This window comes from Chrysemys picta, chromosome 5 (genome assembly GCF_011386835.1).
Source record: "Chrysemys picta bellii isolate R12L10 chromosome 5, ASM1138683v2, whole genome shotgun sequence".
Taxonomy (NCBI): domain Eukaryota; kingdom Metazoa; phylum Chordata; order Testudines; family Emydidae; genus Chrysemys; species Chrysemys picta.
Window position 1 is genome coordinate 126,492,335 of NC_088795.1, and position 22,281 is coordinate 126,514,615.

Genomic DNA, 22,281 nt, shown 5'->3' on the forward strand with positions numbered 1-22,281 from the left:
GCCAGGTAAAGAAAGAGTTCTTTTATCTTTCCTTTTATCTTTCTGTACCAGCCTTACTCCTAGGCTAAATATTCCAAGTGAAAAAAGACTCTGATAACACTCAACCAACTCATATATCAATGGTCTATTTCCCTTCAATGAATTCCCCTTATTTAATGCAACAGAACTTCAGTACAATTTCATTCATCTTTTTTCCTTATAAAACCTGAGGACAGAAGACCTGGATTTTCAAAGCTTACGAGTACTTCATAATGTGTCATACCCTTCATTTCACATCTGTCTCAAATCATTACTAAGTCGCTGGAGAATCAGCTGTGAGGTCTTCAAGGTTTCCACCATCCATGCATGCCAGTCGTCAACTTTGTCTTCAATCTAATAGCCCATCAGAAATTACTCATCAAAATCTGAGTGTCGATAGCTTTTGTAGGATCCTTGTGGCTTCTATTGCTGCTGTGCTCTCAGCCTGAGTTGTCGCTCCCTTCAGAGGGTGTCTGAAGTTTTATTCCGTCTCACATTTTTACAGCTTAACTTTCTTTAAAGTTTCTTTACTTCATTACACCTGAAAGGTAAAATTACACCATCAGCGCTGTGTGCACAACTCCCACTGAAGTATAGAGGAATGTTGAGCATGAATCATTAGCAGGATGTAGATTAATACCCATCCTCGCATGATGAAATATACCAATGGTTTTCTGCCATTTCGTTACAAGAGAGGTGCAATACGTGGATTTTTATGTGTGACTAATTTGTTAATTTCATTCTGGATGATTTTTCCAGTACAAGTTATTTACTTTAGTCTCTTTGTTTATTTTCATGTTCTAATCCAGACGCTCTCATTGCCTGAATGTGCAAGGCTCTGTCTCTTCCAGCGGGTTCCCCATCATTTCAGGTACTTCTACTCACCCCTGGGCACAGGACCCGCCCAAGCATTCTCGGGATGCTTCCTGGAGTACCCAGGGTTGTGAGGCACCTCGCTACCACCTGCCCTGAGCATGAGCTTTGGCTGTGCTTGCTATGGGTCAGTTCCCCAACTCCACCAACCTCTGGCAACACAAAGCACTATCCTCTAGGCCTCTGCAGGCCTTGCTCTCTCTGTACAGGTCAGCCAGAGGTGCACCCCATCCTCCCAGTCCTCTGAATGTCTCCCTAGCGTGCCCAGCCCCTGATCACTAGAGACTCCCACAATTCCCAGATCCTCTGGTCCCAAAGGCACAGTTATACCATAGCTCTGCTGATCACACAGAACTTAGAGTTGTTTGTAGAGAAAGCAAGTATAAGTTTATTTAACAAAGAACAGAGATTCAAGTGATAGCAAGCAGAAATATTGGAAACAAAGGGTTACATGTAAAACAAAATCAGAACACGCATAGTAGAGCCTAAACTTAACCACCAAGATGTTGTCATGTCCCCCAAAATCTTTCCAGCATATTACAGCCAGGCTTGGCTGTGATATCGTCCATTCACGAAGCAAGCCCACACTCAGCTTACTTCCTAGATGAAAGATACAGATTGAATCTCAGTACCTACAATTATAGTCCCTCAAAATCCATTGTCTTCACTTTCAGCCCGCTGCTTGGGTTTCCTGTCAATAGCCTCCCCTGGAGACTTTGCAATCACTTGGGTAGCATTTTTTGGATGACCAGATGTCCCGATTTTATAGAGACAGTCCCGATTTTTGGGTCTTTTTCTTATATAAGCGCCTATTACCCCCCACCTCCGTCCCAGTTTTTCACATTTGCTGTCTGGTCGCCCTACATTTTGCTCAGACTAAATAGGAGTTCATTGTGAAGTATGCAATTCTCAGTGTACATGGAGACAGACTGATAAACATTGCTTGCCTGAAAGAAACCTATTTCTCACCTTTTGGTGACCAGCCCCAAGTCACAGACCTTAAGAACATCATTTTTAGTATATATACATAATTCCTTACATATTATCCATACACACATAGCACAATGATTATGATGATCACTGTGACACAGGCTTTCAGTAGAGACGTTAAATGGTGTGCTTTGGTAAACGAGGATGTAGATACCAGACCCAGAGGATCCCTGTAACCCTTATGAATCCTGTGCCCTCTGCCAGTTGGCAACAAGAGGGCCCTGGGTCACGTCTATGCACCATTTAAGTCCCGCTTAAGCTCTTGATGTGAAATTCTGCCCCTAGTGAAGTCAATGGCAAAACTACCTTGTGCATGGCCTCTGGTCTAAGAATATAACTCGTTTCCCACTCAAACGTCTCTGGATTCCCTTCTGGATTGGTATTGTAACAGACTCTGCAGTGTGCTTGTTGGTAAACAGACATATTATTTTGAATGCACAGTTTTCACCAGACAGAAAGTACTTTTAGTTCTTCGCTTCTCTCATGCAGACTCTGTATCGTTCCTCATGTTTGTAATGTAGCCTGTTAAAACAACACCCTGATCCAAAACATCATGGCTTCAGGCTGTGTTCGTCCCGTGCAATGTTCTTGTTTCTTAATGCAACATGATCATGATCCAAACATATAGGAAAATTACTGTGGCTCAGGTGCTCTAAAGTTTCCACAATATGTTTCCTGTAGTCAGTTTATTACAAAAAAAAGAAGATGAGGGCTTGTTTTCCAAGGTTGCCGAGCACCTCCAGCTCCCAGGGACTTAACCTGGAATTGTGGCTGCTCAGCCCTTCTGAAAATCTGGCCCTAAGAAATGACGTTGTCAGTATGTTTTGCAAAGAAAGAAGAAGAAAAACAAGGCCAGGCGTGTCTTTAAAGCCTCAATGACAATGGCCTAGTCCTATAGCTTTAATTCTACATAAATTATCCTATGGGATGCCCCAAAAGCCACGATTCCACAGACACAAAAAAAGGTTATGCTGGACCCTCCAGGTTAAAATGAGATGTGGAAGCAGTGATCAAAAATGGAAAATGAATATAAACGGGGGAGAGGGGAAGTAAATGGCAATGAATATAAGTTACAAGTTAAAAAAATATAGGTGACTGATGAGGGAAAATAAAGAAATCTATGAAATATCAATGGCCTATAGGCTAAAAGACATTAAGGCATTTAAAATATATATATTAGGAACAAACCAACAGAGACCTAGGTCAGATATAGGTTCCTTGCTAGATGCAGATGGTAAAACTATAAATAGTGATGTAGAAAAGGCAGAAATGTTCAATAGATGTTTCTGTTCTGTATTTGGAATGAAGTAGGGGGGGGTGTGTGTATTCATCCAATATGGTGATGGGGATGCCACAGAAGGATTTCCATCTATAACAAAGGAGGATGTGGGGAAGCTTCTGCTAAAACTAGACATTTTCAGATCAACAGCCCTGGGTAATTGTCTTAAAGAGATTGTCTTAATAGTCATAAGGGAACTAGCAATGTTATTTTTTTTAACCAATCATGGAAAACTGGGGAAATTTCAAGGGACTGGAGGACTACTGCTACTTTCCAACCCCCCCAAAAAACAAACAAACAAACAAACAAACAAACAAACAACCACTACCAACAACCCTGAGCACGCAACTGAGAATTTGCATGAGTAGTGATGATTTGTGTACACAAAGTGGACAGAGGGATATCTAACCAAGCTGTACACACAAATCCTGCTTAGATGTGTATATTTCATTATTCACTCCTGGGCTGGTGCAAGAAGTGGGCACCATTTAAGGTGCCAATGAGTTTTAAGTGGTGCATAGGCCTTATTCTAGCTATCTGCACACAGTTCAAGAATACATAAGTGCTGATGTGTGTCAAACTGCCTGTGCAAAGGTAGAGGCCTTTTAAAAATTTAGCCCTGAATGTCCAATTCCAACCTGGAATTCCTATCATCACCGTAACAATTCACTCCAGGTGTTGATAAAGACCTGATTGACCACTTATTCATGGAGGTGCTGACCTATGACCCTGCATGCTTCAACAAATCCTAAGTGGCAAAGATTGGAGCAGGTGTTCAGGGCAATTGATCTCATGTACCATATATGCCACATTACGGCATCAGGTCAGAGGCACAATGTTCCTGACCAGATCTAGGTCTAAACTTTCCCAGACTTTGTGAGGTGAAAGATTTGGAGCCAGTGTTCTGGTCTGGACTTAATCTTACTATATGCGCACTCTCACTCAGGGCCTGATACTTTGCCTTTGAAGTCAATGGGCACAAAATCAGGGCTTCAATGTGCAAGTTAAGCCATTTCTTAAGATTTTCTTCTAAATGAATGGACAGCATAGTACTTGTATATGAACATTTAAAATTTGGACCAACAGCCTACACTTTGTTCAAGGGGACATAACACTTTGCAGACTATACATTTTAATATTTTAAATGCCAAGACCTTTTTAATAACTTTATGCTTATAAAATTTGCAGAGGACAGCAAACTGAGAGGGGTGGCAATCACTTCAGAAGACAGATTAGAATTCAAAATGACCTAGACAAATTAGAGAATTGGTTTGAAATCAGCTACATTAAATTCAATAAAGACAAGTGCAAAGTGCTTCGTTAGGAAGGGCAAGTCCAACGCACAACTACAAAATGGGGAATATCCGGTTAGATGGCAGTACTGCTGAAAAGGGCCTGGGGATTATAGTGGATCGCAAATTGAACATGAGTCAACCATGTGATGCAGTTGCGAAAAAGGCTAATATGCTGGGATGTCGTATGTCAGACACAGGAGGTAATTGTCCCACTTGGCACTGGGGAAGCCTCCAGCTGGAGTACTGTGTCCAGTTCTGGGTGCCACACTTTAGGAAAGATGTGGATAAATTGGGGAGAGTCTAAAGGAAAGCAAGACAAATGATAAAAGATTTAGAAAACTTGACCTAAACTGGACACGTTTAGTTGTGAGAAAAGAAAACTGAGGGGGGACCTGATAGCAGTCTTCAAATATGTTAAGGGTTGTTATAAAGAGGATGGTGATCAATTGTTCTCCGTGTCCACTGAAGGCAGGACAAGAAGCAATGGGCTTAATCTGCACCTACGGAGATATCATAGAATCATACAATATCAGGGTTGGACGGGACCTCAGGAGGCCATTTAGTCCAACCCCCTGCTCAAAGCAGGACCAATCCCTAACTAAATCATCCCAACCAGGGCTTTGTCAAGCCTGACCTTAAAAACCTCTAAGGAAGGCAATTCCACCACCTCCCTAGGTAACCCATTCCAGTGCTTCACCACCCTCCTAGTGAAAAAGTATAGGTTAAATATTAGATACACCTCTACCCCGATATAACGCTGTCCTCAGGAGCCAAAAAAATCTTACTGCGTTATAGGTGAAACCGCATTATATTGAACTTGCTTTGATCGCCGGTGTGCTCAGCCCCCCCCCCCCCCCGAGCGCTGCTTTACCGCGTTATATGCGAATCCATGTTATATCGGGTCATGTTATATCGGGGTAGAGGTGTATTAGGAAAAACTTTCTAACTCTAAGGGTAGCTAAGCTCTGGAATAGACTCCCAAGGGAGGTTGTGTAAATCCCCGTTTTCACAACAGGTTGGACAAATATCTGTCAGGGATGGTCTTGGCTTACTTAATTCTGTCTCACTGCAAGGAGCTGGACTTGACCTCTCAAGGTCCCTTTCAGCCCTACATTTCTATGTACTTCCTCATCATATTTTCATTTTCTAGTTGTGACACTATATTCACTGAATTAATGCACGCTACACCTCTTATAGTCACGCAGTACTCACGTCAGACATATCTAATTTATGTGACAAATCCTGGGACTCTAAATTAGAATCCGAGTGAAATACATTTAATAATTACACTAATATAAATATCAGTAAAGCTGTCTGCAGTGCTCTGTGAAGGTCCTTTGGATATATTAACTTCTAATATCCATTAATCAGCGGGTGCCATCACAGAATAAACAGAGAGTTTCAAAACTTTCTCTTAAAACCTTAGCTCCTTTTCCCTTTGGGTGAAAGACCTGAGGGTATAGGAATGATAATGAAATCAGCTGATTCAAATCAAAGGAACACCCACAATGAGCCAGTAATTAGTGCCACTGCTATTATTTGCTAAGGACCAAATGTTGGCCTTACTGAAACGGATAGGAGTTCAGTACTGGCTCCAGTGGGACCAGGAGTTGTGATTCTGTTTTATCACTATGCACTGAAAACATGCTTGGCCCTGTACAAAACAAGTCCCTGCCCCAAGAGCTTACAGTCTTAAAAGACAGACCATAGTTGTTCAGAAACCACCAAGAGAGAGAAAACTGGTGTTTTGGTTTTTAAAATGTTACAACAATGCCCACAAGGATGGAGGTGGAAAAGGTGAGTCATTGGCAGGGGTTTGAATCAAGATAGGAGGTGGTTTGGCAAACCAAGTGATGGGGGGGGGGGGCGGACCTTTGGCCCTAAGTTTGTTTTACTGTCTCCTGAGAGATTTTCATTATAACTTCTAGTGCTGCATGTTTTCACAGCATGCTACTTTTTGCATCTGTCATTTTGAAAGGATGGTTGTTCTAGATATAGACAAACATGTGCAAGTTGCAACATGTAACCAATAAAAAGCAAACTTTCCCATGAAACGCCCTGGTGGTAATGGTATTGCATGGTGCCTAAAAAATTGTAGGTTAGAAGAAACTTAAGGCCTTCTGGCTACTTCCTGAAAACAGAGGCAGTGGATTATAACATTCTTCAAACTTTCCACGCGTCAGTGCCAGATAAACAATCCATCAGTCAAATGCCCATGCCAAAGTACTGCACCTTCGTGCAAATGAGAACTGGCAGAGAACTATGGCCAACATTTTCAAACTTGGGGAGCACCTGGAGTTAATGTCCATGGCCATATTTAGGCTCTGATCTGCAATCAGATCCACACAGGCAGACCATTGGTCAATGGGGCTGCATGTGGAGGCAAGAAGTCAACTCATGTGTGTCCAATGACAGGAGCAAGGCTCTAGGCACCTAAACACAAAGGATCTGATTTTCAAAGGTTCAGCATCCACATCTCATATTTGGCATTGTAGGTGCTCAGCACCTTGGAAGACCAGACCACTTTAATTTAGAGGCATAATTAGGGAGGTACATGCCTAATTTTAGGCAGCCATATTTAAACATTTTGGCCCATAGTATACTGTCCTGAGCTGGGTGGCTGGGAACCACTGCTCCCTACTACATGAAATGACAGACCTGCTCACCTGTCTTTTCATGTTCCCTCTACAAGATTAACTACTGGAGCTGCCCATCCAGTTGGGGCCTGTGTTTACTACAGCAGTTGAGTTCTGTTCCCCATGCCGCATGGTTAGGTGACTACCCTAGTGTCTGTGCAACCATGGAGCGTTACAGCATGATCTTCTGAGTGGGACATCTGGGTTTAAAGCATTGCATAACAGCTGATCTTTTGTTTGCATACCAAAAAAAAAAAAAAAGAAAAGAAAATGGGACAGATGTGGGTGGTTTCTGAGCCTTCCCTTAATTACTCGTGACAGTAGCTGCAGGCTGGTGATGAGCACAGCCCCCACATGTGTACAATCAGATACTCAGTGCATGGTTTTATTAGGACAAGTCCCTATGGACGTTGGAGTGGATGAGAACAATGGATTAAGTTGTTTGTTGCCCACATGGTTTTAACTACCTGACACTGGGTGTGAGAGCAGCCTTGAAAACTTACCAGCCCAGGCACAAAAACGACTTGGCCACTCTTTATCATGACGACAATAAGGGGATGGAAAAATGATATTCCACTTCCCTCAGTACTATCTCACAGGCTGGTTGAGAATGTGCTGTAGCTGTAACCAGAGACCAGATCAGTCAGAACACTACTGCTAATCTGCAAAGCATAGGCACCAACTCCATGGGTGCTCCACTGATGGGCGCCACCAGTCAGCTCCCCCTTCCCCACAGCGCCTCCTGCCTGCCACAGATCAGCTATTCAGTGGTGGGCAGGAGGCGCTGGGAGGGAAAGGGGGGAGCAATGGTGGGGTGCACTCAGGGAAGGTGGCGGAATGGGGTGGGAAGAGGTGGGACGGGGGTGGGGATTTCGGGAAGGGGTGGAGTGGAGGTGGGGCCTGCGGCGGAGCAGGGGTCGAGCACTCCCTCAGAGTACTGGTGGAAAGCAACAGTGGTCACAGCTCTTGTTTTGAGTAAACCTCTCAACAGCTGTCTGAACCGCTGTCATTTAGGGTTCGTCTACAAGAGAAGCGCTACAACGTGGCAGCTGCACTGAGGCAGCTGCGTCACTATAGTGCATCTGGTGAAGATGTTCTGTGCCGACAGGAGTGAGCTCTCCCATTGGCATAACAAAGCCACCTCCGCGAGAGGCAGTAGCTAAGTTGGCGGGAGAAGCTCTCCAGCCAGCATAGCATTGTCCACACCGGTGCTTAGGTTGGCGTAACTTACGTCGCTCAGGGGGGTGGCTTATTCACATCCCTGAGCGACATAAGTTATACCAACGTAAGGGGTGGCATAGACCAAGCCTTAGGCAGGGGACCATTGGCACAGCAGTTCAGCTTCTCGCTGGCCCTGACGAATGCATACAAAAGAAATCTAAGGCCTTTCAGAGGATCCAAGTTCCCTTATCATTAAAACAAAACACAAAGAAGCATCTTTACACAAAGTGATAAGGGGAAAGAGTTTGATCCATTGCTGCCTCTGTGGTGCTCAATGTGGGATCACAAAGTAACTATAATTTGCAGGTCTCATTCTGTGTATGTGCAACATTTGGTGTTAAGAGTGTCCACATCTTCTGTAATCCCCCTTCAGTTATGTTGAATGCAAAAGGTTTAATTTAAGCCAGCTGAGAATGAAGATCTGCTATTAACTAGTTTAAAATGTCTATATAAATGGCCCACATTAGTTACATATTATTTGTCCTATTTACATTAAATACCTTTAAAAATACACTGTTGTACAGAGTGAAATTCAAGGACAAAATTCAGATTTACCCAGTTCGTTATAGTTTTATGCGGCTTTTGTGCCTGTTTGACACTCCCTCTGTGTGCTTCACCTTTCTGAGCAGGCTGGGGTTTTGAACTAAACGAGAATCCTGTTCTCTGTACTGCTCTGCCCTCTTCCTGCTTACAAGACCAGACAGGATAGTATAACATTCACATGCACATGAGTGTCCTTGCTCATGAAGGAAGCCGGTGCCTTGGGTTTATCACTGTAGGGCTGCCTAGCAGAGTATTAAAATCAATGTGACAGCCCTTGCTGTGGGAAGCAGATTTTTCAAGACTTAGGCCATGTGTACACTACCACTTATGTCAGCAAAATTTATGTCGTTCAGGGGTGTGAAACCCCCCACCCCCGCGAACGACAAAAGTTTCACTGAAAAAAATGGTAGTGTGCACAGCGCTGTCGGCGGGAGAGCTACCGCAGCTCTTTTAGGTGGTTTTATTATGTCAATGGGAGAGCATAGCTACATGAGCGATCTTATATCAGTGCAGCTGCATCAGTACAGCTGTGCCGCTGTAAGCTCACTAGTGTAGACATGGCCTTAGATGGGCATATGAGTTCAAAAACAACATAGGCCACATGGAGTTACACCAGATACTAATTTGGTCCTATATAGGTCATTTTAAATGTTAGGTTTGTCAACATAAAGTTCATAGGGTCTGTCCCATAGTAGTGCAACACTGACAGGCTCTGCTCGTCGATGGGTGGGATTGAACCTGGGGCCTCTGGAGCTTAGTGCATGAGCCTCTACTGCGTAAGCTAAAAGCCAACGGGACCGTAACTAAAGCTGTAGAGCAGACTCATTAATCTCTAAGGCCTTGGCTACACTTACCAGCTAGTTCGACGGCTGGAAATCAAAGTTCTGGGTTCGACTTATCGCGTCTAGTCTGGACGCGATAAGTCGAACCCGGAAGTGCTTGCCGTCGACTGCGGTACTCCAGCTCGGCGAGAGGAGTACCGCGGAGTCGACGGGGGAGCCTGCCTGCCCAGTGTGGACCAAAGTAAGTTCGAACTAAGGTACTTCGACTTCAGCTACGTTATTCACGTAGCTGAAGTTGCGTACCTTAGTTCGAATTAGGGGGGTAGTGTAGACCAAGCCCAAGTGGTCTTGGTGCCACTAGAGGAGATAAAACACCACACTCAGGAGGTGTGTGAGTTACTGTAGTTTGAGATGGAAACAACTTATTAGGTAAGGTCCATCCTTCTTCAAGGGCAGAATATAGTCCTCCCAAATGGAAAGCCTTCTATTCACTTCCCAAGTGATATACTTGGTTCTGAGCCTTCTTTCATTGACTCCAAGGACTTAGTCCTTGATCTTAGTTCCTTTAAAAACTAACTTTATTTAAGCACTGACAATATTCTCAACCAAGACCGGACATACCTCTAAAGACAGTACGTGCTCCAAGGAGCTGACAAGAGCTCGGAGGCAGACAAAGAAAAGGCAGACACAAACGTAATGCTTAATAAGCACATCAGGTTTGCCAGGAAGAAGACACAGCACTTTCATTAACTTGCACAAGCATTAAGCCCAGTCTTAGTTTTCAGAGTAGCCTTAATCCTTGCCTCCATATGGAGCATCAATGCAGAGTTCAAAGTACTGGTCCTAAAAGACCATCTTAGCCTCCATGATCCCCCAAACAACTGTGCTCTATAAAGATGATGCAGCTGGATAGATCCAGGTTCTGACACTTGGGCTCTGAGAACAGAGCATTCTCAGCAGCAGGCCTCCAGCTGTGGAACTGCTTGCCAGAAAAGATCAAACTGAGCCCTATGTTGATGGTATTCAGATCAAGGTTGATGGTATTCAGATCATCTTTTTTGATAGTCTTCCCTGAACTGATCTGCAAAAAGCCAGACGCAGACAAAGTCATGCTCTTCTGCTAGAGAGGAACACGGAGAAAAACACAGTTTTGTTCCAGGCTTTTATAGTTTAATAAATTTGTGCAGCACATAAATACCATGGTGATAGGCACAATACAGAAACCTAAGAGATGTAGAACAATCAGAATAGACCTTATGTGAATTGTATATGTCCCTAACTCTTCCCTCTGTATTTGTTTTAGACAAAGAACTACTTTACCATAGACACACTTCTAGGGTTACCATATTTTGAGTGTCCAAAAAGAGGACACTCCACGGGGTCCCGGCCCCGACCCCAGCCCCGCCCATGCCCCCGCCCCAACTCCGCCCCCTCCCCTGCTTCCCGTGAACATTTGATTCGTGGGAAGCCTGAAGCAGGCAGCAGGTAAGCTGCGGGGGGGTGGAGGGAGGAGGCGCGGCCCCAGCGTCTCTAGCCTGGCTTGGCTCCTGGGGTGCCGGCCCCGGGCCAGCCCCGGGCCGAGCACCCCCGGCCCCGGCCCAGCACCCCCGGCCCCACACCCCCGGGCCAGCCCCCAGCCGAGCACCCCCGGCCCAGCACCGCCGGCCCCGGCCCAGCCCCCGGCCCAGCACGTCCCTATTTTCCCGGACATGTTCGGCTTTTTGGGATTTCCCCCCGGACGGGGATTTGAGGCCCAAAAAGCCGGACATGTCCGGGAAAATCCGGACGTATGGTAACCCTACACACTTCCATGTGTTGAACAGCTGAATGAGAGGCTAAAGACTGCAATAATGATGCAAATTATGCAGCTTTAGTCCAAAGGCATTCTAGCAATATGTGTTAATACTCCATATATATTATTCACTAAAACCTTCCAGTTCCTTATTTTCTTTACCAGTGTGATGGGGCATCCATGCCTTGCACTGGGACAGCGGGGGGTTAACCCCTGACTGTGGGCTGAGGAAGCCACGCCCCCATGGCCCTACTGGGCATGCTCGAAGTGCAACACCAGTATAAGAGGGAGCAGCCTGGGTCAGTCTGGGCTGGCTGCTGTAGGGGAAGGAGGTGTACTGCTGGCCCCCTGCTGAAGGGTTGGGGGCACTTTGTGATGTGGAGGCCAGCCAGCTGACAGCAACCCTCAGGCTCTGGATGTTACTGAAGGAGAAGGAACTGGGGGAACTAGGAAGCCATGAGATATGGAGAACTGGGTAGGAAGTAACCCAGGGAGTCTTTGTGGGGAGTTGGTTGGACAATGGGAGGCTAGTTTGGTGTGTTTTGGCTGGATCCCTGCCAAGCTGGTGGCAGGCAACCCTGCCACTGACAGGGTCCTGGTTTGGGACCCTGTGAAGCGGGAGGGCCTGGGTCCCCCTATCCTGACTGCCAGCCAGGTGGTGGCCCATCCTGACAGTGACTGACTGGCTGCTAGGCTGTGCAGCCCTGAGCCTGGGGATGTGCAGGAGTGACCGCGGGCCTGACCTGTGACAACCAGTTTTTAAAGACCTGTGGCTGATTACTATGGAATGGAAGACACTTGTCTTTGGCACAAATTAAAATCTGAATCTAGAAAATTGAAAATGAGTTTAAATTGCAGATATCTGGATAAACAGGACTGTAGTTCAATAAGGGGGAAAATGCTGAATTAAGGCAATGTTTGGAGTCACTTATATATACTTCTCTGAAACTCTAGCTCCATTCAGGCAGGCACATACTGAAGTCTGAACTGAAATCAAATTACTATGTCCAGTTCTGCAGTTTCAATCATTCATCCTGTTTATAGGGGTCTTTTTGTCTTGAATTAGGCAAAATGTGAGCCCAACAGGAAATTAAGCAACCAAGCAAAATCAGGAAATTCACTCAAGTGGCTTAGCCAGTGGAATGCCATGGCTATCTGCAAACTTAGGCTCCAAAGAGAAAAGGTTGAACTGCAGTCAGATTTATTTTCAGAAAGGCTAATGTGCTTTTAATTTGTATAGGACTAGTAACTATGAAAAAAACCAAGGCAGAGCTTTACGCTGTTGTTTTGAGATTTGCTTTTTATTCTTAATATATTATGCCTACATATAGGAATATAACAATACTCTACTTATACAGCAAACATCAGACTGCCACATTCTCAAAATTTGGTGTTGAGATACTTTTTTTTTCTTGCTATAAATCAACATTTTTATGTTTAAAAGCTCAAAATGAACTGGAGCAGAAAATATAAATTCAGAAATTGCTCCTCACTCCTCGGACAAAGAAAATCTATGATGATTCACTTTAAACATCCAAGCACTATTTATTTTTGTAGTGGCCTCTAAAATTGTGTGTGTAACACCGACCGACTCCGGACAGGATCAAACCTGGGATCTTAGTGCATGAGCCTCTACTGCATGAGCTAAACCCATATAGCTCTTAGCTAAGGCTATAGAGAAAACTCATTAATCTTGCTCTAAGTGGTCTCGGTGCCACTAGATGGGACAGAACACCACACCCAAGAGGTATGTGGGTTACATGTGCAATTTTGCATGTCCAATATTTTTCTGCATCCAATTTTTTGCATGTAACCCCTGATTTGCATATTTGCAGTAAGCAGAATACTTAAACATGTAACTATACTTTTTTGAATGCACAGATTATTATTGTAATGCCTAGGATTCTTACTCATGGACTGGGACTCCATTGTGCTGGGTGCATACATATACACAACAAAAAGGTGAGCAAAGAACAAACTAAGTGGAAGACAAAAAACAACAAATGGATACAGACATGGTGGAGCGCAAGAAAACAATGAAACACTACTGGTCAGCACGGTAGGTAGTGGTATCACTGTACCAGTGGACTAATCATTGTCGTCGTGATGAAGGAGAATTCTGAGGAAGGTTTTGAAGGAGAATAACGAGTGGCTTTGCAGATGTTTACAGGGGACTCCTCCCAAATGTGAAGGGCAGCGTACAGGAAAGCGCACAGGTGCTTGTTTGAAAATTTAACCAGTAGGTGATGGGACTGACATCACTGGCCGAGTAGAGAGGGGAGTTTATGCCTAGGCAGGGAATGAAAGATAGTGTGGGATTGGCTGTGAAGGCCCTTGAAAGTGACAACAAGCAACTTACATTTGCTGTGTCTGAGAAGAGGGAGCCAGTGGAGCGATGCAAAAAGAGGGAGGACATGGTCAAAGCAGCGAGGAAAATTATCTTTGCAGCGGCATTCTGCAAGGATCTGAGCAGGGCAAGATGGCATTTGTCCGAGAGAAGGCTGTTGCAGTAAGTTGATGAGCGCCTGGATGAAGATTTTAGCTGTATGGCTGTATAGGAAAGGTCTGATCTTGGAGATATTATGCAGAAAGAATTGGCAGGATATACACATAGCCTGAAAAGGAGTTGACTTCCCGATTACAGACCTGAGTGGTGGTGATCTCCACAGTGATTGAGAGAGGACGTAGTGGGAAGAGCTCGGAGGAGAGATTGAGTTCTGACAGCTAGACATCCAAACGGAGATGTCAGAGAAACAGGCTGAGCTGCTAGTTTGGACAGAAGGAGACAGGTCTGGGGAGAGAGATCTGTGAGCTCTCAGCATAGAGATGGTAGCTGAATGTGTGTTTGCGGATGAGATTACTCAGGGATAATGTGTGAAGGGAGAAGATGCAGTGGGAGCATAGAAAAGAGGTTTTGCATGCAAAACTCTAGGTAAAGGATTGTATACCTAGTATTTTGGGCATGCATTATTATACCATTAGACAACTGAGTTGAGGATTGTGTGAAAACTTGGCCCGTAATCATAATTTTGAATATCATCATAAACTATAATGGTTTCTTCCTTTATCGATGATAGTAATGCTCTGAATATTTTGTATCAGATAAAGTGAAATAAACAGATTACTGGCCTACAACGTTTGCTAATAAAATCTCTTTATTTCCAGTAAAGTTTTCAAGTTTGAAGGAACTTTGGTTCCTGGGAACAGGTAAAAGTTACTGAGGCCTGACATAAAGCTCCTTGAAACAGCACACCATGCTCACCACAGTTCTCAGATTTCTGAACAGAACAAAAGAAAATGCATAGTTGTGTGATTTAAGACAATTCCCATCCTGTGAGTACCCCACCCGTCCAAAATTATCCTGCATAGGGATGCTACTATAAATTAGTCCATTTCTTTTGTGCCCAATAGATTTCTGGGAACCTAGTTATAGAACAAGAGACCAAAAAGTTGGAAAATATGGTTTCATTTTTAAAAATATTTTAGCTAATAAAAATCATCAGAGGAGAAATGGCTGTTGGTGGTTTGACATAATTCAATCTTGGATAGTGGTGAAAAATGTCAGAGTGATGTTTTGGGAAAGCATACGCTGGGTAGTTGTACCTAACTTTATTTACCTATGACTCATGTCACATATCCCCTCAGAAATTACCAAAAGCGTCCCCAAAAACTGAGCTGCTTGCAACAAATTTATCTTTCGACATCCTTCCAAATTCTCTAGGATCAAAATTATTCTAGCCAAATTCTGCCTGCATACACAAGGCATCTGCACCTGACATTATCTTTTCAGGACAAAATTTTGGCCCCATGTTTCTTTATATTTAGATGACCTTTGCAAATTGCCTTGTTTCTCAGTTTCAGATTCTTTTATTTAGCATTCTTATTGCTTTATCTTACTCACTACAACTCCTCCGAAGAACAGACAGTAAGGGAAAGCAGTTTACAGACAAGCAAACCTTAATCTGTTAGAACAGTCAGAGCTAAACTAGCTTTAGAACCCACCAAAAGTCAAACACAGTTAGGTCAGGACTTCCCCATACCATCAGAATCCAGACATTTAGCTGTAGGATTGCCAAACAAATAGACTTGGGTGGGGAAGTGTGAAAAGCCACTTTGATAAATTAGGCCATGCTAAAAATTCCCACTCCCATATCCCACTAGAATATGAGGGATGTCATGGGACTCTTAAAAAATATTGCAGCACCTGCTCTAAGTAGGACTACAGAACCAGTTTGGTTTCTTTCTTCACCCATCACCAAGAAGATTCCATCAGATCTGGCGCTAAACCAAATGGTGCCCCACACGAAGAGCATTTTCAGTCTCTTCCCCCCCCTCCTCATTTGTTAAACTTTTGAATACCTTATTTTTTATTGCATTTGTAGCCCATTTCACAACTTTGATGCATGATTTACCCCGTCAAATAAGATGATACATTTGCACGCTAGATAAGATAGATAAGCAAATAATTTTTCCCCCTCTAAGCTTATAGAAACTTCTTAATTTTAAGAATAACTGAAATGTACAAACATCAATACCTGAAACATTTTACCTCAAACATTTTTTCCCTTTTATCGCTAACAACAAAGAGCACCTTGAGCTTGGTGCCCCCCAAACCCAGCACCCCAAGTGATTGCCAGGGTCACCTGCCCCTAAATCCGGCCTGGGCTTCATGGGCTAGGAGATGGCATCCAGGTTGATTGCTTGCCAGCTAAGGGGGGTTGCAAACTGTCCCTGATGCAATAAAACCCTAGCTGATTCTCTTTGTATCTGGAATCTTTCTGACAGGGCTTCATAAATTTCACCGGTCTCTGAAAACAGAGGCCCCACTTGTATCATAAGTATTTTACAGGGGAACAGATGAATGGCCAGAAGAGGAATATTATGATTTTATGTAACTTAACTGAAATTTGCTAGTAAAATTCTAGACTGCTTACCTGCATTACTCTCTCAGCTCTTAAGATACAGAAGAAACAGTGTGGAGCAGTTATGCATATGCTCAGCTGCTTTTGGATTAGTAAAGTTAATGACTTCACACTTTAAAATGTGATTACTGCATCATTATATGGTGCAAAATATTTTTTAGTTAATGCAAAACGCACACCTGAAATTTAACATAATTCTGCACTGTGGATAAATATGGCATCTCATTCACTTTACTGCTTCTCTCTTGTTTGTATAGGCATGGGAAGTAGCTTGCGTGGGGGGTGCTGCAGCACCCGCAGGTTTTGCGCAGGGTCTCAGTTGCCTGCCCCATGCCCGGGCGTTTGGCTCCCAGCCCACATGCAGGATCCTGGCTGCCAACCCTGTGCCCCCGGGCTCCACCCCCAGCTGTGGCTCCAGCCTCAGCCCCTTTACCCCTGTCCGCACGCACGCCCTCCCTGCTCCTGGCCCCAGCTCTGGGGGGGGGGTGGGGGCGGTGAGGGGCGTGGACAGGGGCAAGGGGGGTACAGCTCAGCACCCCACTCTAAAAACTGTTCCAGCGCCACTGCTTGTTTGTCTTTTTTAAAGATAAGATTCGATTCCACGATGAACCCAGAGGCTATGTAAAAATCTATGGGTTAGATTGGCACAATGTCCTTCCTGCTTCCCTCCTTGCTAGGGGTGGGGAAGGGGGGTTAGTTGCTGGTAATAGTTCACTGCTGGCCTATAGTGGCAGCAAATTGCTCCCTCACATTCTAACCCTAACTCAGCTCTCCTCCACCACACCAGTCAGCAGGAGGCAAAGCACAGGCTCTCGCTTTCCTCTTTCAGCAAAGGAGGGAGAAGTACCCGTGTACCACTGTACAACGGGACCCAAGATCCAGGTGGCTTATGGGAGTTTTAAACTCCATCTAACGTTCCTGCATGGGCATACAGGGCAAGGGATGATTTAGCCCAAAATGTATAGATTGATATTTTTAATATATATTCTAGAATCTTCAAAATGTAGAGCTGGAAGGGACTTCAGTAGTTCATCTAGTCCAGCCCCCAGCCCAGAGGCATGATCGAGTATACCTATATCATCCCAGATAATGTTTGTTAAACTGGTATCTATCTGTATAAACAAAATACACTCCCATTTAATCCGGTACTTTGAGTATATGGTGGGATCCAATAAAATAATCCAGAAAATGGTATTTTAGAATAGTCATCTCATACAGTAGCTCTGTATAGTGCTAGATGATTACTATTGAACCTTGTCGCAGAGGAACTTTGGGTCCACACTTTCTAAGACCTCAACTATAATCCAGATCTTTGCCGGGTCTCTACTCTTGTTGGTATAGAAGCTGGGGAGAGACCATAGCTGAACACTTGATGCCACTTGTTAAAGTTGCCACTTGCCCTGTTTCAGACTGGGGATATGATTCTTAACCCCTCACTTCCAAGCTAGTCTCTAGTTTTTGGGCCCCCTGCTAATGTGGAAGTGCTACTTAGTATAGGCGCCGACTCCGTGGGTGCTCCAGGGCTGGAGGACCCTCGGAAAAAAATAGCCCACCCCCTGGCCACTGCTATTCCCCACCCCCACTGATCAGCTAATGTGAGTGTGGGGGTCCCGCTGCTGCCGCCCAACAGCTGATGTGGGGCTGCGTCGCTGCTAAACAGCTGATAGGGGGCGTTGCTGTTGGCAAAGGGCTTGGGGGAGGGCAGAGAGCGGCGGGTGGGCGGGAGCCTCGGAGGGGCGGAGTGGGGGCAGGAAGAGGTAGAGCAAGGGCGGAGCCTTGGGGGAAGGGGTTGAGTGGGGGCAGGGCCCCAGGCAAAGTGGGGGTGAGCACCCCTGGAGAAAAGTAAAAGTCGGTGCCTATGCTACTTAGGCATCTTCCACATAGCTTGTCCATTTGTTGGTGCCTCACATCAAATAGAATAGGAAGCCATTAGGTGATTGGAGGAGTGTGCCACCTGGTACAATTACCTGCTCGTGGCTCAGATCCCCACCTGCTCATGTGCTAGACAGAGAAGAGTGGGTCGATCAGAGGTAATGGAAAAATAGACTGGAAGCCTTTCCTACCTGTGACAGGGGAAACAGACAGGGAGAGCTGCAGAAAGAGATGTCAGCGGAGGGAGTGGGAGCAAATGACGGTAAGGACTTGTGAGAGTTAAAGAAGGGAAGGAGACAGAAGATCTAAGAAAGAACAGGAGTACTTGTGGCACCTTAGAGACTAACAAATTTATTAAAGCATAAGCTTTCGTGGACTACAGCCCACTTCTTCGGATGCATATAGAGTGGAACACGGCTGCTACTCTGAAAGAAGATCTAAGAGGTATAGACGATGAACCTTACTACAGGACCTGGAAAAAGAGTTGAAAAAATCATTACTGCAAAGACTTTTGTTCCCTATAACATGATAGGAACAAAGCAGTGTGGCAACACTAAGCATACATAATGCCTCAAGTTTGTTAGGATGCTTTGAAAAAGTTAAACCAATAGGTAAAAAGAGAACCCAAGGATATAATTTGATTAGAGATCTTTCAAAAGCCTTTTGATAAAGTCCCTCACAAGAAGAATCTACTAAAGAAACTTGGTCACTATGGCATGAAAGGTAAAATTATAAAGTGTTAAAAACTGATTACATGTATGACTAAATGGCCAATTCTGAGTGTGGAAAAGGGTTAGTAGTGAAGTGCCCCAGGGATCAGTTGTCTTCAATAGGGAGTTATTTGTACGAAAGTGATTGCAGGATATGGCTGTATCACTGCCAAACAAGGTCATGGACAGGATCATGAAAACAGATGGAATACAATTTCTCATGTGTTTAGAATGGATAAGGCCAGAAGCAAGATGAATACAACCAAAAACTATTTCAAGGACCAGCATTAGGAAGGAGAGACCTGTGTACTGTAGGTAATCTCTTCAGAAAATCTTGGAAGTAAACTAGTGCCTGAAGAGGTAGTGTACAAAGAGGTCATTTGTTTCAAAGATAACTTCTTATACTGTGATGATATGGGAAGGGTGTCCTGACAAAATTGTTTGGGAAGGCTTTAATGCCAACATGGACATTAAAAATACAGGGGATAAATTAAACAAACTGGGTGTCATAGGGCTTACAAAGAAGAAAAGCAAAACCTGACAAAGGAAATTCTGAAATAGCGTGGGGGGGGGGGGTAAATGAATTCTGATTTGGCCATATGCTAGTGCTAGAATTAAAAACATGAAAAACAAACAGTATGAAATAGGGGTTTCCTATGGACAAATATAGCGATGATTTTGGGCCCGGATTCTGCATCGGAATCTGTTAGGTTTGGCTCTTGCGCCACTGCAGTCTCATGATGCATCACAAATTTACAATGTAGTCAGATACAATCAATACATAGGAAAGATTGGGAGGAAGGTAGTGTTGTAACATTATATTACTATAAATATCTACAAGCATTGGAAGGTGGAAATAGCAAAAATCTATTAAAAGGATTTTAATTTATGATTCTATTAAGGGTAGTTGTAATTCATTATTGTGGTAATAGTAGGTATAAATACAGACATATAAGAGCAGGGCTGCCCAGAGGGGGTGGGGCAAGTGGGGCAATTTGCACCAGGCCCTGGGCCCCACAGGGGCCCCCACGAGAATATAGTATTCTATAGTATTGCAACTTTTTTTTACGGAAGGGGCCCCTGAAATTGCTTTATCCCAGGCCCCCTGAATCCTCTGGGCGGCCCTGTATAAGAGACAATCTCTGCCCTGTTGGGTTCGCAGTCTTAGTGCTGTCCAAACAAACACCCTCCAATTCTTATTGTAGCTGCCTTGAAACTGCTTTTCAAACACTCCAATAGAAGCCTTTCTTGTATAAAAAGAAACAAAACCAGTCCCTCCTGTCCTCCATTTTGAGAGACTACAAAATGGGGATGTGGAATGATGGGAGTTTTCCAGAAGCATTTGATGCCTTCTCCCACAATTCCCCTGAGTTCCCCTAAGGTTTTCCTGGAAGCCAGAGGGCTGGGAACTGTGGGATAAGACAACCAGAGAGCAGTACAACTGTAACCGTGCAGTACAGCACAAAGTAAGTGTGCACATCTATTCAGGAAGTCAAGTGAAATTAGTTATGGAGAATATATCAAGAATGTTAAAAGTTAAAAAAAAAAAAATCTTGTAATGAGGGGAGAATCTCAATATCATCCAGTCTGCATATTGCTGCCATTTGAGGTCACAGTGACTCACAATTTCCCCCAATGGTTCCCATGGAGACTAGTGTTCTTCATCCATCTGTGTGGGCATCCTTAAAGAAAATAATGGAGACTTTTCAGTCTTTCCTGTCAACCTCTGCTACATCTCTGAGGTGAGAAGTCAAGTTACAGACCGTGGGGGGAGGGATAGCTCAGTGGTTTGAGCATTGGCCTGCTAAACCCAGGGTTGTGAGTTCAATCTTTGAGGGGGCCACTTAGGGATCTGGGGCAAAATCAGTACTTGGTCCTGCTAGTGAAGGCAGGGGGCTGGACTCAATGACCTTTCAAGGTCCCTTCCAGTTCTAGGAGATGGGATATCTCCATTAATTTAGCAATTTAATTTACCATGGTCAGTATCAACTGCTACAGATGGACCCTGGAGGATGAAATCCTCCTGCTAGCCACAGATAGGAGATCTTCTACCCGCAATACCAGGACTGTCTCAAGTGTGTGACCTTGCTTGAAGTGCAAATGGGTGAGGTCCAGCTGTAATGGAAGCAGTTCTTGGCTAATCACTCAAAAATGGGAGCTCTGACACCAGAGGAGCTGGAAAGGTTTCCTGAGGATTGGCTGGGACTTTGCTGTACTTTAGAAGGGACAGAAGGCTGCTCTCTATGAAGGCGGCATTGGACCTTGCTGCCAGCAAGGTACCTTTCACCATCTAGAATGGGCCTGGATCTGCATTTCAGGATCTTGGAGTTGCAGGGAAGGATGAGGAGAATCCCTCAATCCTTCTCTCCAGCATTGAAAGCCTTTTTTAAGGCTCTGGCTGTGCACGTGTCTCAACCCGCCTCACCCAGCATCGCCAGCCTCTCTGAGGCTGAGGTCACTGGCACTGGGTGTGTGCGTCAACCCACCTCTCCCGGCATCGCCAGCCCCTCTGAGGCCATCGACACGGGGTGTGCATGTGTCTCAACCCCCACACCTGGCATTGCCAGCCCCTCTGAGGCCAGTGGCCCTAGTTGTGCATGTGTTTCAATCCCCTCACCCGGTATCCCCCAGCCCCTCTGAGGCCATCAGCACTGGGTGTGCGTGTGTCTCAACCCGCCTCAACCGGTATCCCCCAGTCCCTCTGAGGCCATCGGCACTGGGTGTGCGTGTGTCTCAACCCCTCACCCAGCATCAGCCACCCCTTTGAAGTCACTGGCACTGGGTGTGTGCGTGTGTCTCAACCCCCTCACCCAGCAGCGCCAGCCCCTCTGAGGCCACTGGCACTGGGTGTGCGTGTGTGTCTCAACTGCCCTTCCCCAGGCTGTCTGAGCCCAGAGGCTCTGTGGAGCGAGTCTCCCAGCCCCTCCCCACCTCTGAGGCGCAAGCACTGCAATGGCCACAACAAACCCGAAGAACTGAGGGCGGGGGTAGGCCGGGCATCGGGCCTCACCCCCACTCTCCCTGAAGCGCGCATGCCCATTTCCCAACAAGGATCGCAACACTAACCCCTTATTACCACTGCGCATGCGTTCACCGCTGTAACGCGTCCACATCTCACCTCAGGCTAATGAATTAATACACATGCGAGAGGAGCAAAGGCTCGGGAGAGGCTGTTCTTTTGCAGTTTCAGCCGGGGATATTTTGACATTTTATCTCAGCCAGAGCACGCGATACTTAACAGAGCAATACTTCCTTAACAGACACCTCCCTCCCCCCCGCGCCTTGCATGAGCGCATGCGCATGTGCACGGCATATGGCGCCGTGAGGCCGCTATGCCTTCTGGGAGTT

At 45.1% G+C, this 22,281-nt stretch overlaps 1 long non-coding RNA gene across 1 annotated transcript; it reads right to left on the minus strand.

Annotated features, from left to right (window-relative positions):
- Positions 1–421: 421 nt before the first annotated feature.
- LOC103306200 (uncharacterized) lies at positions 422–22,191 on the minus strand. Its single transcript, XR_508944.4, has 3 exons — positions 22,052–22,191; positions 20,558–20,615; positions 422–559 (listed from the first exon to the last, which is right to left on the minus strand). It is a non-coding gene; the product is annotated as an uncharacterized LOC103306200 (long non-coding RNA).
- Positions 22,192–22,281: the final 90 nt, after the last annotated feature.